Source organism: Lutzomyia longipalpis, chromosome 1 (genome assembly GCF_024334085.1).
Source record: "Lutzomyia longipalpis isolate SR_M1_2022 chromosome 1, ASM2433408v1".
In the NCBI taxonomy this organism is placed as follows: domain Eukaryota; kingdom Metazoa; phylum Arthropoda; class Insecta; order Diptera; family Psychodidae; genus Lutzomyia; species Lutzomyia longipalpis.
In genome coordinates, this window is record NC_074707.1 from 48483471 (window position 1) to 48499065 (window position 15595).

General features: G+C 34.1%; 2 protein-coding genes across 2 annotated transcripts in view; one reads left to right on the forward strand and one right to left on the reverse strand.

The window, feature by feature from the left end:
• Positions 1–15595, forward strand: part of LOC129787983 (protein Peter pan) — a 1185971-nt gene that overhangs the window by 714217 nt on the left and 456159 nt on the right. The gene's annotated exons all lie outside the window — the stretch shown is intronic.
• The window catches only part of LOC129787980 (L-dopachrome tautomerase yellow-f2-like), a 1067766-nt gene that overhangs the window by 714217 nt on the left and 337954 nt on the right, over positions 1–15595 (reverse strand). The gene's annotated exons all lie outside the window — the stretch shown is intronic.

Below are 15595 nucleotides of genomic sequence, written 5' to 3' on the forward strand. Positions count from 1 at the left end.
CATCTTGGCTTCATCAGGCTCTATTGTACAAAATGATTTGGAAAATACAATAAGTTTTTTGTTTTTGCGGGAAAATACAATTCAAATTTTTTGGGAAATAACAAAGGTTTTTTTGAACTTACGCAGAGCAAATGCGTCACATCTTCGTCAAAAGAAGCAGCAGGAATAGAATTCCCACATCAGAACAAGAACACATTGCAAAGAAGTACTTCGGAGCATCACACACACAATCAAGGGGCATCAATCGCTCTGTGCATTCTGCGCTTTTTTCCTCTTCTTCAGTGATTTGGACACCAGCTTCGTGATAACACAGAGTGGCTCCTTTTTTGTACAAAAGTTTTTTGCATGAAAGTTTTGTGTAAATTCTTTGCAATGTGTTCTTGTTCTGATGTGGGAATTCTATTCCTGCTGCTTCTTTTGACGAAGATGTGACGCATTTGCTCTGCGTAAGTTCAAAAAAAAACCTTTGTTATTTCCCAAAAAATTTGAATTGTATTTTCCCGCAAAAACAAAAAACTTATTGTATTTTCCAAATCATTTTGTACAATAGAGCCTGATGAAGCCAAGATGGTTGGCGAAACGTTGCTGAAGCATAAAAAGTCGCATTTTTATTTTCCTCTCGACTGCAATGCCGAATAAATTGAAGTTCAACATTATCCACAGTCGTTAATCTAAATTCTATTATAAAAAAAAAATAGCATGAAAAAGTTGAAAAAAAAGATAAGAAGAAATTCTTTGCTAAAACCAAGGGGCAAATCATTTGTCAATCATGACCCTTTGAATAGAAAAGGGGAAATTCTTATTTTTTCCTTGACTTTTTGGAGAACGAAACATTAAAAATTAGGTTTCCAAACAAGAACTGCTCGAAAATATTCAGATGATTTTATCGTAGAATCTGCATTTTTCGTGCCTCTTGAGTCTGTTTCGCAAACTTGAATCACAGAATAGTTTCGTAAATTATGAGAATCTTACGAAACTTACAGATTTCCTTAAAATAATTTGATTAAATAACAATAAATTCTGATTTTTTTATTACAAAAGATTCCATTTTATTTGATTCTTCATCTCTCTTATGGCACAGACTGTTGTTGGAAGAAGAAGTACTTTTATTGAAAGTGAACTGAAAGCCCTTCTTTCTTCTTCTCTAAGTCCCTTCTCTCATTGAACAATCAAAGTATTTCTTATTATTGTATAATATTCCTCTTCTCTTGAGATGATTGCAAAATGGTATTTATATGGCATTAATTGGCCTTCTTTAGCTGCTCTCGCGCGCACCGAAAAGATGAAAAAAAAAAAACATCCAAGAGATGGATAAAATTATGACACCTTCAACGACTTCCCCATTCTTGTCTTCTTAGCCTTATTTTTTCTTCATAATGTTTTGACTTTTTATTGAGGCTCATTTTATCGTGGCAATATTCTATAAATTCCAATATTTTTATCGATTTTTTTTCATGCTGCTTCTCTTTTAATTTGACTGAAAAATGCATTTTCGAATTTATGGGAATTTTCCTTTCTTCCCCATTAATTTTGTCATCGATATATGTGAAATTTATTATGCCTGCAATTTGTGTTTTTTTTTCCTTTCAACTTTTATTTGATGTGATAAAGATTTTTATTCATTTAAGATAAAAAATAATTATATTTGTGAGACAAAATATTTTAAGTAAAAAGAATAAGAGAGAGAAAATAATGAATTTTAATTAAAATAATTTGATTTAATGAATGATAATAGAAGCATATTATATATAGTAAGAGATATATATATATTATGAAAATTGCAAACATGATAATTAAAAAAATGATAATAAATATCTAAAGTCAAGAATTTGCATTTTATCGGCGAAACTTCAATTAAAAAATAAACTCAGCTTTATGCGCGCAATCCAATTAAGAGCTTTTTGAGAGGACTCGACGAAAGGTATTTAAATCAACTGGAAATTTACGCATAATTTGCGAGCAAAGTGCGTCGCGAGGTGGGTATATCACACGCAAAGCTCTCTTTTCCAGCAAAAGCTGCAAAGTTTTCTTTTTTTTTATCAGATATGGGTCAAACGTCGAAATGAAATACTGACACGGAGATTGACGTTGTTACAAACTCTTTTAAATTTAATTAATTTAATATCAATATCGGTAGGTATTCATACCGTGGGAGAACGCGTGCGTTAAAGAGCGAGCTTTCAACTATAGGGGAGACCGGGGTAAAAATAGTCAATTTGCATAAATCCTTATCTGCAGGATTCCCCAAGGGCAAGAAAATTTCCTCGATAGGTCATTCTTATAGGAAATTTCCTGGCCTACAACTTTGTCTCAGACCACTTTTCTCTATCTCCACGGGAAATATGAGTTTTCGAGCTTTTCCTAAACCCTTCCGCTTCTGACTTTTTTTAGACGCGGCGGGTAAATATAGTCACCAGTTGGCTAAATAAAGTCGATCGAATTTTCCGGCATTTCCAATGATTTTCCACCTGAGAGATTGATAGTAGTTGATAGCTAAACTTCTCACCTTTTGATTCGCGACAAGGAATTTCACTTTTATACGCACTAAAACAGAGAATTTTGCGATTTTCTCAAACACTCCATTTTGCAACAAATGGATAGAAAATATGCCAAAAATTTCGATCTCCCATATGATTTACATGGGATGACTAGATCTACCCCAAGGGGTATGTTTTGATTCAAAAAATTGTTGAGAAAAATCATTAAAAGTTATTGAAGAATACACCTTGGCAATGTTTTCTGCACTAATCCAGATAGTGAGAAAAATTATCAGATGGGAAAACTGCTGAAGGAAATGTTCGGAAAACGCGTTTTTCTCAATACGCAAAAGTTTGGGAAATGGGCCAAAAATCTATTTTCATTTTTAACTCCTAAAGTACTGATCGGATAACCTCCAAATTACTGTCAAAAATTATAGGTTGGTAGGGCTTTCCACCAGAATTTTTTCCGATTTTTCCGATTAATAACTTCGGAGAAATTGGCATTTGAAAATTCGAAAATGACTATTTTTACCCCGGTCTCCCCTATAGGGAATAAAATAAAAGTAATTTTTATGAATGAAAAATATTTAGAAGCGAAGGAAAATTAGGAAGAAGTCTTGCAAAGTTCTTGCAGGAAGGAATTGATCTTTTGAGTCATTAAAATGATCGTGAAAACTTTCTTAGACGAGTAAAGTGCAGAGCTTTTATTTTAAGAAGAAAAGAACTTTAATAAATCTTAAAAGGAAAGAAGCAAAAGAAGAAAAATGTGATTAAGCTCAAAACATCATGTATGTGCCTACATAGAAAACATATTTTCCGTTTAGTTAATTGTTAATTCAGCGTTGATGCATTTTTCCCGCATTACATGTGTGACAAATTCCTCATTGCCAGATGGTTTTGATCTCCGTAAAATGCACGCATTTTTGCTACATATAAAAACACCGAAAAAAGCAAAGAAGTGAAGTGCGAGCGATAAATTAACCTGCAACTTGTTGTTCACCTTCTACGAGAGATCGCGTAGGCATTATTATTACATAAAAAAAGTCTTTTAATAAATCTTTAAAGGAATTATAAGAGATCAGCAGGTGGATTAATAAAGCTCATTGTACGTACAATGATTGCTGGAAAATGTGCGATGAATTTGCAGAGAGAAGTGTTGTCAATTTAATGATCTATCCACACTTTTAGTTCCGTTCTAATGGGCGATCATGTCACGAAATTCTATGCAAAAAGTTCATTCAATTTACAGCTTCTTGCGCGTGGCTAATTAGTTGAGGTGCTAAAATTGCGTGATCTCGTGGCATTTGTCAGTGCAACAATGTACTTTGGCTAAGAGCGAATGATAAAATCTATAATTGCGCCAATGGAGACAACAACGATCGCAATCCCACTTGCGATCGTATTCTCGATCGCACGGCCACCACTTTCGATTTTCACCTCCGCGCGATCTTACTGATAGAATTGTAATTAAAAAGAAGTCCGAGAGTGAAATGGAAGTGAAAGAAAATAGCAAATTGAGGCAATAAAATTGGTATGGCCGAAGAGGCAAAAACATACAAATTCTATGTTTTTTCTTCATCTTCTTCATGCGGAAGACGATCATTTTTTGGGATAGTCCCACCTTTGTGCGATCACCAAATATAAGTAATTAAGCAGCTACATTGCAAAAAGCCAATTTGAAAAATACAAGAGAGGTGTTGCTGGAGCTCCTTCTTTGGAAGCTTTTTCATACGATCGCGCGATCGCGATCTTCAGTCCACTCAATCATGGCAATTTGAACGATTTTTTTTTTAAATTCTTTTTCTCTTCCCCCTGCAAATGGCAATATTTGTACTTTGGGTGATTCACAGAGAGAAAGAGACGCACCTTTTCAATTTTATAAAACTCCAATCTATTTCAATCTACGGCCGGGTGCGCGATCATCGAACACGATCCTTTCTCAAAACAAGCCATTTAATGAATTTTTGCAAAGAAAAATATCACCTTCTCCCGCGCAAGAGATAAATTATTTTATTTGCTTTTTAGCATTTCATGAATCATTCATAGAGCTAACTGACCAATAAAAAAGGTGCCTCTATTGCAACACAAATAATTGGACTATTTTTCACAAGATTAAAATATTGTTGTGCGTGAAATTCACCACAAACAACTTTATTATTAATTAAGAGATTTTTTTTTTCTTCTATTTAATGCTGCTGTGCGAATTTCTTTTTCACAACCAATATATAGATTTTCCTAATAAGAAAATTCAATTCTGACGCTAAATGAAGCAATTAAGGTGAGGACACACCCACTGGTAGATTGGATAAAAATTCAAACTAAATATTTCAAATACTTCTTTGGCATAAAATTGCAGATAAGAATTCTCCTTATTGCAGCAACAATATTTCAAGCTCTAATTTGATCAGAAAAAAAGGGGTTGATAAGTAGGTAGAATGTATTATTAAAAAAAAAGATTTTTGGGGACTTTTTTTTGTTTATCTTCTATATAATAAAGAAAGGTCTGTTTGTTGGTAATCTTCCGTCGTGTTCGGCTATACAAATCTACACCGTTTGACCGATCGCGATGAAATTTGGTACAGAGGCTCCTTATAACAGGCGGTTTCGAGTAGCCGTATCCATTTTCCCCCCGAAGCCCCCCTTCAGGTAGCCCCCATATAAAAGTCATGTATTTTTTGCTAATTTTTGAATTTCGCGCCTGAAATGTTGTATGAAAATGATTTCTTCGCTTTGCAAATTTTTCTTTTGTGATTGATGAGTGTGCCCAATCATACTTATAAATCATCACAATTTTTTCTCTCTAAAATTTGCGCGAAGCGCAAAACCCCCCGCGAAGCGGGGCGAGGAAAATTGGAGCGAAGCGACAATTTACCTCGTTTAATTAATAAAATTTGTTTAAAAATAAACTATCTCAAACAACTTTTCTTCCCATTGATGTACATAAAAGTACTCAAGTATCGTACTCAACTCTCCACACATTCCAAAAAGTTTGAATTTCAATTGATCCAGTGCAAATTGGCGGTGAACCACGTGAAATTGCAATAATGTACGTCTTTCACCTGAAATGTGCGCGGGAAAGTAAACAAGAAAGGGAAAAAGTAGCCAAGGCAACATTCTTCTGGCTTCAACATGAGCAGCGGCTCTTGTTGAGGAAGAAAAGCTTTTTGAAGGAAGAGAACGCATTAAAAGATCACCGAAAGATCACCAAAAAAACACTAAAAGAAATTTAAAGAAAAGACTGTCGATGATCGATCAATGGATACATTGAAGAGATCACCAAAGATCACCATCAGAGAACGGAAGATCAATCTCACGAGGGACATTTTATTGATTCACAAGCAATATTCGTTCTTTCTGCTACAGTTTTTCAACCCACATCTCTTTTCAGCCAACTTGTAGCACTTTAAATTAACAAAGTCAAAGCGTAATTTGATTTCATTAGATTATATAATTTTATGTGTGTTCACCGCGAGAGATAAATGATCTAATTTGCATAAACAATTGCAAGAACGTGTGCCACAGAGATGTGAGGCATTTAGAAATGTTCGCGGGGAGATCTTGCTTTGCTTCTATCGCGAAACATGTCTCGCCCCGCGTGCTCATAGACTGCAAAATGCAATTCGTTCATAGTGCACCAGAAAAGGTTTCCTTCTTTTCTTGCAATTTGAAACTTTGTGCAACAGAAATGGTTGAATCTGAATTTCTTTTCTTTTAATTGAAAGAATAAGAAAATTTGGTGAAATACTATGAAATTCTAAAGAAAAATTAGGAAATTCACATAAAAATAAATGAAAAATATTCCCAGAAATTCATTTGGAAAATCTCTTGAAAAATCTTTCAAAAGGAAGTTTTAACATAAATTACGATCAAACGATCAACGATCAACGAACTTGAAAATGAGGCAAAAACTTATGTGTCTGTGTGGAAGGAGAAAAACGGAAATAAAATTGTTGACAAAAATTATTCATGAATGAATCTTCTCGTGATTGTGGCGAAAAAAAAGCAAGAGAGATGCTATCAAAGATGGAAATTGTATTCAAAAATAAATTCACGATGATCTTGCGCAATTTTTTCAGTTTGTTTGTTTTTTTTTTGTATCAAAGACATTCCTTTTGACGCCACGTGCCGTGAAATCTCTCTTGCAATTTTCTCTCGGCAAAAAATAAGTTCAATTGTTTGCGAATGATAAAGCCTTTCTTACATTTTCCTTCCCTTTTTTGCCAATCTTTTTGCCAATAGTTTGTTGTAATAATTAAAATTATATTTAAAAAGCAAAACCCATGAACTTTGATCGCAATTTCAGAGTGATTTTCAATATCAATTGAAATGCCTTTCATTATTTCCAATTTCTCTCTGGACTCAAAGAGAGTAAAAGTTGATTGTTTTTCCTCTCAAACTTGATCTTTTCACCACCCACACACAGTCAATTTTTGCTGCAAAACAGGTGCAATTCCTTTATCAATTTCAATGCAATTTTTCTCATTTTACAATTGAGCAATAACAGCAGATTGGCGAGGCAAAAAGACTGCGATCGCACAACAAGTCGCCACAACTAATTGGTTGTGTGTTGAGAGTCTTTAACAAACCAATAATGATGAAGAAACTAATTAAATTCCCGCCAATTTTTAGACTCAATTCTAAAAGCTCTCTGCGTGCGCTCGGAGGTATTCATGCAGAAGCTTTGACCAAATGGAGGCAGGTCTTTTTATGAAATTGAGCGACTCATTAGTGCGAAAAATGCACAAATATGTCCCATCTTGGTTTTATTTATTTATTTTTATTATATTAAATTACCCACAGAGCGGATTGAGAAGGTGTTTAAGAGCCATTTAATGGGGAAATATATATGTATTTTTAGACAAAATGTTGCGAAAGCTTTAAGTGGATGGCGCTTGTTTGGATGACAAACAAGAATTTTCATGGTCGATGAATTTACTTAATTAGAAAAGTTAATTTAATTGAAATGAAATTAATAATTTGTCTCCTGAAAAGGAATTAAAAAGGGGATATTTTAAGAGAATTAGGATCTCTTAAGTCCGAGCTTTTAATGTTCGGTGAAAAGAAATTAATTTATAGAAAAAAAAGAAAGCTTTTCCTGAGCTCAAGAAAACATTTTTAATTGAGATTAGGATTAATTAAATCTAATTTAATTTAATTTCCAACAAAATAGTACAAAGCTTTTGACTTTTAACACTTTATAAATCCTGAATTTTCTTGAAGATCTTAAATTAAAAGTCAATTCTCTAATATCTCTTCAAAATCAGCAATTTTCACTGCAATTTCCCGTATTGATCATCATTGAGAAAGCTTCTGTAAATTAGATCGTGAATGATTTTATGTATTGATAAAATTGACCTTACACCTGAAATTTGCAGGTATTTTCTCTCATTTTGATCTTTGATACGAAAGGAGGAAAAGAAGGAAAGCTTCCTTTAGATTAATTCACTCTAATACACTGAATTGATCAAAGGAGAAAGTTCAAACAATCTTTTTGCCATTCTTTTTTGCAAATTCTCCCAGAAATTATCTACATAATTATGCTTTATGTTCTACTCGTTTTACTTGACTCTCTATATCCAACATAAAAATATATAATTTTACTATTTGCATAAAAAAACGAAACTTCTGTGAGGTGGCACAATATTCTCTCGGGGGCCAATGCATATGCATCAATTATCTAATCACAATTATAAGTTCTCAAGTTGCATTAAATGTCCACAATATCACGCGTGTGGTTACAGAGGAATAGTTGTTGGCAATTTGAGAGCAAACACCACACTGCGGGTATTTGTCCCTCTTCTGCTTGGCACCACATGGCAAATAGATGTGAATTTTGTGCTCAATGAAGAGGTGTGGAGAGATCACCTCGCAGAGATTATCGCGCTCAACATGCTCTGAAGATTTTTCTTGTGATCTAAATTTAATCATGTCTGCGTGCGATCGGTGCCAAATCACAGGAAATTTGCAATAAGCGCACACAATTATTGGTTAGCAATTAACGTACAATTCCAACTAATTGCCTCACATACGCCAAATTGTAGTGATTTAGTGGGTAATTCCATATGCAAGAGTGTCTCTCCTGCTGCTGGTCAATCTCCCGCAGCATTTGTCCCCACACTCTGGGATTGAGTGAAAAGTCTTTCGCGCATTTTGCTGATGGATGTTTCGCAATGCTCCACTTGTTGCAATATCTACCTATCTACCTCTCTAAACTATGTGGCCGCTGCCAAACCAACCCCTTTTGCGAATCTTCGCAAAAATAAATATCATGTGTCGCGCCGTGGTCTAAGGAGTGATTTATGGCGTTGGAAAGATCACTGTACCTGTCACGTTTTGTGGTGTTTTGATTGAACTACTTCAGCCTAATGGTCATTCGATGGAAACACCACAAGAACTCATTTCCATCAACCATATGTCTCGCAAAAGATGGTGTGGCACCCAAAGACAAGAGAGACATCACAATATTGCATTAAATTTTATTATAAATTATGTATATTAACTTTCCGTTTATTACTGGCACGATCGTGTGTGCGCCACTCATGAGAAGAATTTATGACCATTCTCGCAGATGCTTTTTTTGATCGAAAATTTGTGCGCGGATGAAATCAATTGGACATTTTGACACTTTTTGAGAGCAACACGTATAACTCCCAGCCCAGAGTCGTCTAAAAAGTCTGCCTTCATCTGTGGAATCACCATAAATGGTAAATTTATAATTAAGATATGCGGGGCTCTCCCTCTATGTGAGTGACTCTCTTTCTATAAGCATACCTACAAATAAACATTTATGCTCGCCATATAATTCCAAATGATCCGCAAACATTGTGGAATGCAAGATGAATTTAAAAATGTTGTACAGACTGTCATTTGGGGCAATTTTACTGCTTAGAGGGTTACGAGAGCTAAGTTTTTGTATCGTTTACTAAGAAAATAAATCAAGAAAAAAATTAGAAAAGAAGAACTTTTAGAATTTCTCAAAAAGATTTAATTGAAAACTTTTTAGAAATTGAAGAAAAACTTAATATCTATACCTGAAAATGATCAAGGGGTATTTATCGGTATTTATCTGACGAATATTTTGGTTAATATGGCGAATCATTCGAATATTAACGAAGATCTGAACATTTTAATTCACCTTTAACTTTCCTTGATAAAAGCCAAATAATACGAAACCAAATAAAAATCGAAAAAAAAACTTTGCCCATTTCAACTTCAATTTATTACTTTTTAGGCTTTAATTTTTAAGTCCTTTTTAAGCTTTAATTAAACATTTTTTAAGCTTTTTGAGATTGAAGACTCTGCCCTTTTAGGGCTGAAAACCAAATAATACTAGGTATGAATTTAGCACGTTTCGCATTGAATTATTGGCTTGAATTTACAATGTTTTGTCTTCGAGGTTTAAATTAAACATTTTTAAAGATTTTGTTGCTCAATAAAATATTTTTATGCTTCAATTTAATCTTTTTTAGGCTTGAATTTACCATATTTCGAGTTGAATTTACTACTCAGCTTAAATTTAGTCTTTAATGCTTGAATTAAATATTTTTTTCAGGCTTTTGCTCCTCAATCTTTTGATGCTAAAAACCAATATTTTTATTTCATTGGAAAATCATCCGAATATTAACAACTATTTCGAATATGTAATTTCCTTCAGATAAACACCCCTTGAAAATGATTTTAGATCTAAAAAATTCTCTGGAGTAAGCCCAAGATAGGCAGGCTTGGTCAAAAGCTCTCGCGATCTTGCTTTGAATTTTATTTGATCAAACTTTGAAAGTTTGATGAATTTACAATTTTAATTCTTCAAGCAGAGATTAGAAGATTTTTTCCCTTTAAGAAAGAAATTTTATCTCAAATTTCAATGAAAAATAATGTTTTTAGAATTATTTATTAAGAGGCATTGTTGCTTATTAAAAGTTATCCTAAAAGCTCCATTATTTAGATTAAAATATATAAAATTAAATAATGAAAAAAAACGAATTCTACCAGGCGCCTCCACTTTGTATTCAAAATAATTAAAAATAAGTTTTCATTCGACACGGAAGCTTTTGACTTTTCAATATTTTAATTTAAAAAAAAAACATTTTTAACATAAAATATTCCGAAATCTTCATTCTAAGCAAAAATCAACACTCGTACCCATCAAAATAGTCCCAATTGACGGTATGATTGTGATGAAATTAATAAAGTTTTTTTTTTGGGAGAAGATTAAAAAAAAGTAAAAAAAAATTCAGCACAAGCAATCAAATGATTTTATATGAAAGTCATATCAAAAAGATGAAGAGCGCGTTACCTGCAGAGATCACATGGCGAAAAGTATTTCACACAGATCAACAAAAAAAAAAAACGAGATCTCTTCTTGATTTAATCACGCCGTGTACTCGCAATATGTGAATTTATGTAATTTATGCTGTGCAATGAGGTCTCTCTGTGAGAGATGATCACACATTCAGCGGTGTCTTCACCGTCACGTGAGTGAGAAAAATGGAAAGGGAAATTCCTACGATCGCGTCGTGCTTCGAGATCATCTCACATTATGAGCTTTTTTAGCGTCGCATGACTTGAAATTCCTCTAAGCGCCAAAGCTATTTGAGTGATCCTCAATGATCTCTTCGGAGGTTGATCTTGCGGGTGATTGCAACCTCAAGATCATCCACACGTTGCTCTCTCATTGCGCGCTACGTTTATACGATACATATTGCTTTTTGAGGAGAAGAAGAAAAAACGAAGACTTCAGAGCGCGCGGTAAGAGTTTGCTGAACGAATTTTTATGATCATCATAAAACACACAGTCGAAAAAAATCCGTGTTTATTTGCAAAAGTAAAAGTAAACATCCCACCATATTTATTTTAGCACAATATTACAATTATGGGAGCTTATAAATTCATAATCTGCATGTTGGCAACTTTTACTTCACTCAACTGCCCATCGTGAAGATGGGATTTTTTTTATGTTTTAACAGAGAGTTTGTCACTTTAATATTTTATTGCTTTTTATGTTTTTAAGATTAAGATAAGGTTGATCAATGATCAGTTTATAGGGTTTCATTTCAAGAAAATTTAGAGCTTTGAAAATGTTCTCCTGATCACAATGAAACGATCTTTTGATTATTTATACCCTTTTCCTGACCAAAAGATTAATCTTTTACCAAGAAAACTACATTGTTGCTCCGAAATGGAAGTAAAACAAACTAAAAATTCCCCAATAAAATAGCCAATTCAGTTGATTTGAAAGTACCTACCTAACAACAAATTAACTGATACAGCATTTATATCAAATTTATTGCAATAAATTCCACGTGCAATTGTTAGTTCTTTTTTTTTTCTTTGTAACAATAAACATTTTAAATTGCTTTATAATTTTGTAAAGTAGAAAATTAGCAAATAAACTCCAACAAACTCCATTTAATCAACCTTTAATCTTCTAACATCGACCCCAGGAATTAAATGACGAAGCAAAAAATCCAATAAGTACAAAAGCTCGCGCGATAAATGCTCCGGTAAAATATTTTCCAACACATTTGCTCCATTTTTCTCTCCTCTCTGTATACAGAAAACACTACTGGCAAAAGAATTGCAAAATGTCCGTGCAGTAAATGGGCGCGAAGTTTGTGTGTAAGTAAAGAATTTCCATTTAGTGGTGGAGACAGATTGCAGGTATAAAGAAATGAATGCAATATGTTGGTGCAATAATGAGATTCTTTGATCTGTTTGCTTGACAATGTTCAGTCAATTGCATCAAAGTCTACGCGCGCGCAAGTACTGATACCGCATGCGGAGATTGACATGATGGAAGCAAGGTGGTCTACATAACAAAATATGTCTTGCAGAAAAGCTCTTGCAAAAAAGCCCTCAAAGAATTCCTTCTTCGTGCTTTGGGGTATTGCATAAGAATTTCCGCACAGGCATTCGTGCGAATTAAATTACTTTTTGCCTTGATTTTATGTGGGAAGACATTTTTTTTTGCAAAAAAAAATTCCTTCAAACCGATGATCGCACCATGATTGCAAGCGATCTCTCTTCATTTCACTCTCTGGTGGTTTGTTTGAAAGTGATCGTCACTTTGGGAGATTTTATTATATTGAATTTCTCAATATTCCCATGAGGGAGATCCGCAATGAGGAAACAAGACGCGTTCTCCTTTTGCAAAATTGATGATCGCGGACGCGAGGAGAATGGAACATTGCAACAAAAGATCACTTTCTTCGTACGAAATGATCCTCGTACCACCCTCTAAAACCCACAAAATCACACCGCGCGTCCCATTGACCGCAGTCTCATTGTGAATGAGTTCACAAATTAAACAAACAGACAATGTCCGAAGAATCCCATCGTCATCACTCAAATCTCCCCTTCTCTCTCTCTTCCCGTTGTAAATGCATCAATGTTACGTATATAGTTTGGAAGTTAAGTAAAAAAACGGCCACAGTGAAAGTCCCCCTCGGTACCTACATACATAGAGTTTGTGATAGTGCCAAAGAAGATGGTCATTCAGACAAACACAAAAAAAAAGCCTCCAGAGAGCCATCATATTGGAGCAATCTCTCTGTGGGGCATTATGCAATGGACAAGATCAACAACACAAGATTAAGATGATGAGATCAAACTCGTCTTTGGGGCCTCTCCTCGCGCAAAGAAAGGTGCCCATTTCATTTCCGTTTGTTATTGAGATACGCACATAAAACAACATTCATGCAAAACGCAGATGGAATGAAAAATGATCAAGAAGATCGAGTTTTTGTCCACACAAAGTGATCGTATAGCCAATGAGAGTGAAATGATCACACCTTTTTCTAGTTCAAAAGTTCAAAGAGAAAGAAAATTCATTTTTTTTTTATAAATTGGTAAATTGAATTTGGTTATGATTATAAAATAGTTTGTATATATGGAGATTTAGACGCTAATCTCGAGGATCTTCCTTGTTGATCAAGATCAAGGATTGAAGATGAATTTAAAAGGCGAGAGATTCATTTAAAAGTGAAGAGAAGCCAGAGTAAGATAAATTTAAATAAAACCAAGGGGTGTTTATGTGAAAGAAAATATTCGGATCATCGAAAATATTCGAAGGATTCGCAAAAAGGAATCAAAATAATCGGCAGATAAACATCATTTTTTCAAGGTCATAAAAGACACAGATTAAAGAGAAAAGTTATCAAAGTACTAACTTCATGCCGAAAAATTACTAAATTCAAGCCGAAAAAAGTTTTTCAGTCTTCAGTTCTTGAAAAATAAAAACTTTGAAAACCTTCTTAATTCAAGATTGAAAAGTACTAAATTCAATCTTAAAATTTTGAATAGGTTCTAGTACTAAAGAGGTTTAGATTGAAAACAAAAAGCTTTAAAAAGTTATTCATTGAAGCCTAAACTGTACTAAATTCAACCCAAAACGAAGTTCAGCAAATAAACACTTCTTTACGTTTGGTCAGGGGGGCAATAACTATGGCCTAAGGTGAACCATGAACGCAAGATTTGCGATCTTTATATGGAGTGAACGCAAGATCGCAAGTGAGCGCAAGTGTGAACGCAGGAAATGTATGGCGAAACGCAAGTGAACGCAAGCAACTGCACCATGAACGCAATAGTTATTGCCCCCCTGGATTTGCTCTAAAATCAACAGGAGAGCCAGAAAATGCAAGAAACTGATTTCAGTCAAAATTTTGTCTGAACTTTAAGGGAAAAATTGAAAATTCTTATTTTTTGTCTTTGAAATTTCTCTTTGGTACATATCGATCAGGCTCATCGTCGAACCTGCGGGTACGGGATGACCCAAAAATCCATTCAGATTTGCTCTAAAATCAACAGGAGAGCCAGAAAATGCAAAAAACTGATTTCAGTCAAAATTATGTCTGAACTTTAAGGGAAAAATTGAAAATTCTTATTTTTTGTATTTGAAACTTCCCTTTGGTACATATCGATCAGGCTCATCGACGAACCTGCGGGTACGGGATGACCCAAAAATCCATTCAGATTTGCTCTAAAATCAACAGGAGAGCCAGAAAATGCAAAAAACTGATTTCAGTCAAAATTATGTCTGAACTTTAAGGGAAAAATTGAAAATTCTTATTTTTTGTATTTGAAACTTCCCTTTGGTAAACTTCCCTTTGATTGAACGCAAGCAACTGCACCATGAACGCAATAGTTATTGCCCTCCTGCGTTTGGTTCTTAAATGATAGAGACTGTGAAGAGCCTAAAAAAGTACTAAATTCTGACTAATAAATCAATAAATTTAAGCATAAATAAGTACTAAATTCTAGCTGAAAAAATAGTAAATTCAAGCTGAAGAAATAGTTAATTCAACCCGAAGAAGTATTTAATTCTATCCGAAAACATAGTCATTTCAAACTGAAAAACGAAAGAATCACAGCTAAAAGTACTAAATTCAAGCCTAAAATGAAAATATTTAGATCTTCGGAATAATTAGGATTATTCGTCAATTTTCGGATTATTCGCCAAACAATCAAAATATTCAACAGATAAAGACCCCTTGAATAAAACAAATTAAATAAATTCAAAAATTAATTAAAATTTTAATAAAATATGCCATGAGAAACTCGGTAGAGCTTTTCGCTATATACACAATATTTATAAACTAGATACCTACCTACATTGTACTATATATAGCTCTATTTCATCTATATAATCTTGTGGTTAATTCCATCAAACACTATTGCATTTAACGTGGTTGTCGAACACTCAATTGTGCGACTGTGAACATGCACTGAATTCACCACTATTCCTGCCTCATTTCCTCTCCGGTCCCCTCTGACGTGAAAATGATCTGGGCAGAGAGAGATGGTGGAATGGAATTGGAGTGTATTTGCATGTGATGCAAGCGCGTATCAATAAAATTCAATTTTCCACGCTCTACGCAGAGTGCGGACCAATTAAAATGATCTGTAGCCACATGAGGTGGATGAAATTCACACATTTTTGCCCGTTGCTTGGTCAATGCTGAGACATTGCGTAGAGCAACATAGCGGAAATGCAGCTGTAATGCTTCACGTATATAAATCTCATTAAATGGATGCTTTTTCTAATTGTTTCAACTTGGTATTGACAACATTGCGCGACTAAAAACTATGCAAGGAATGATCTTTTCATGTGAATTTGTATT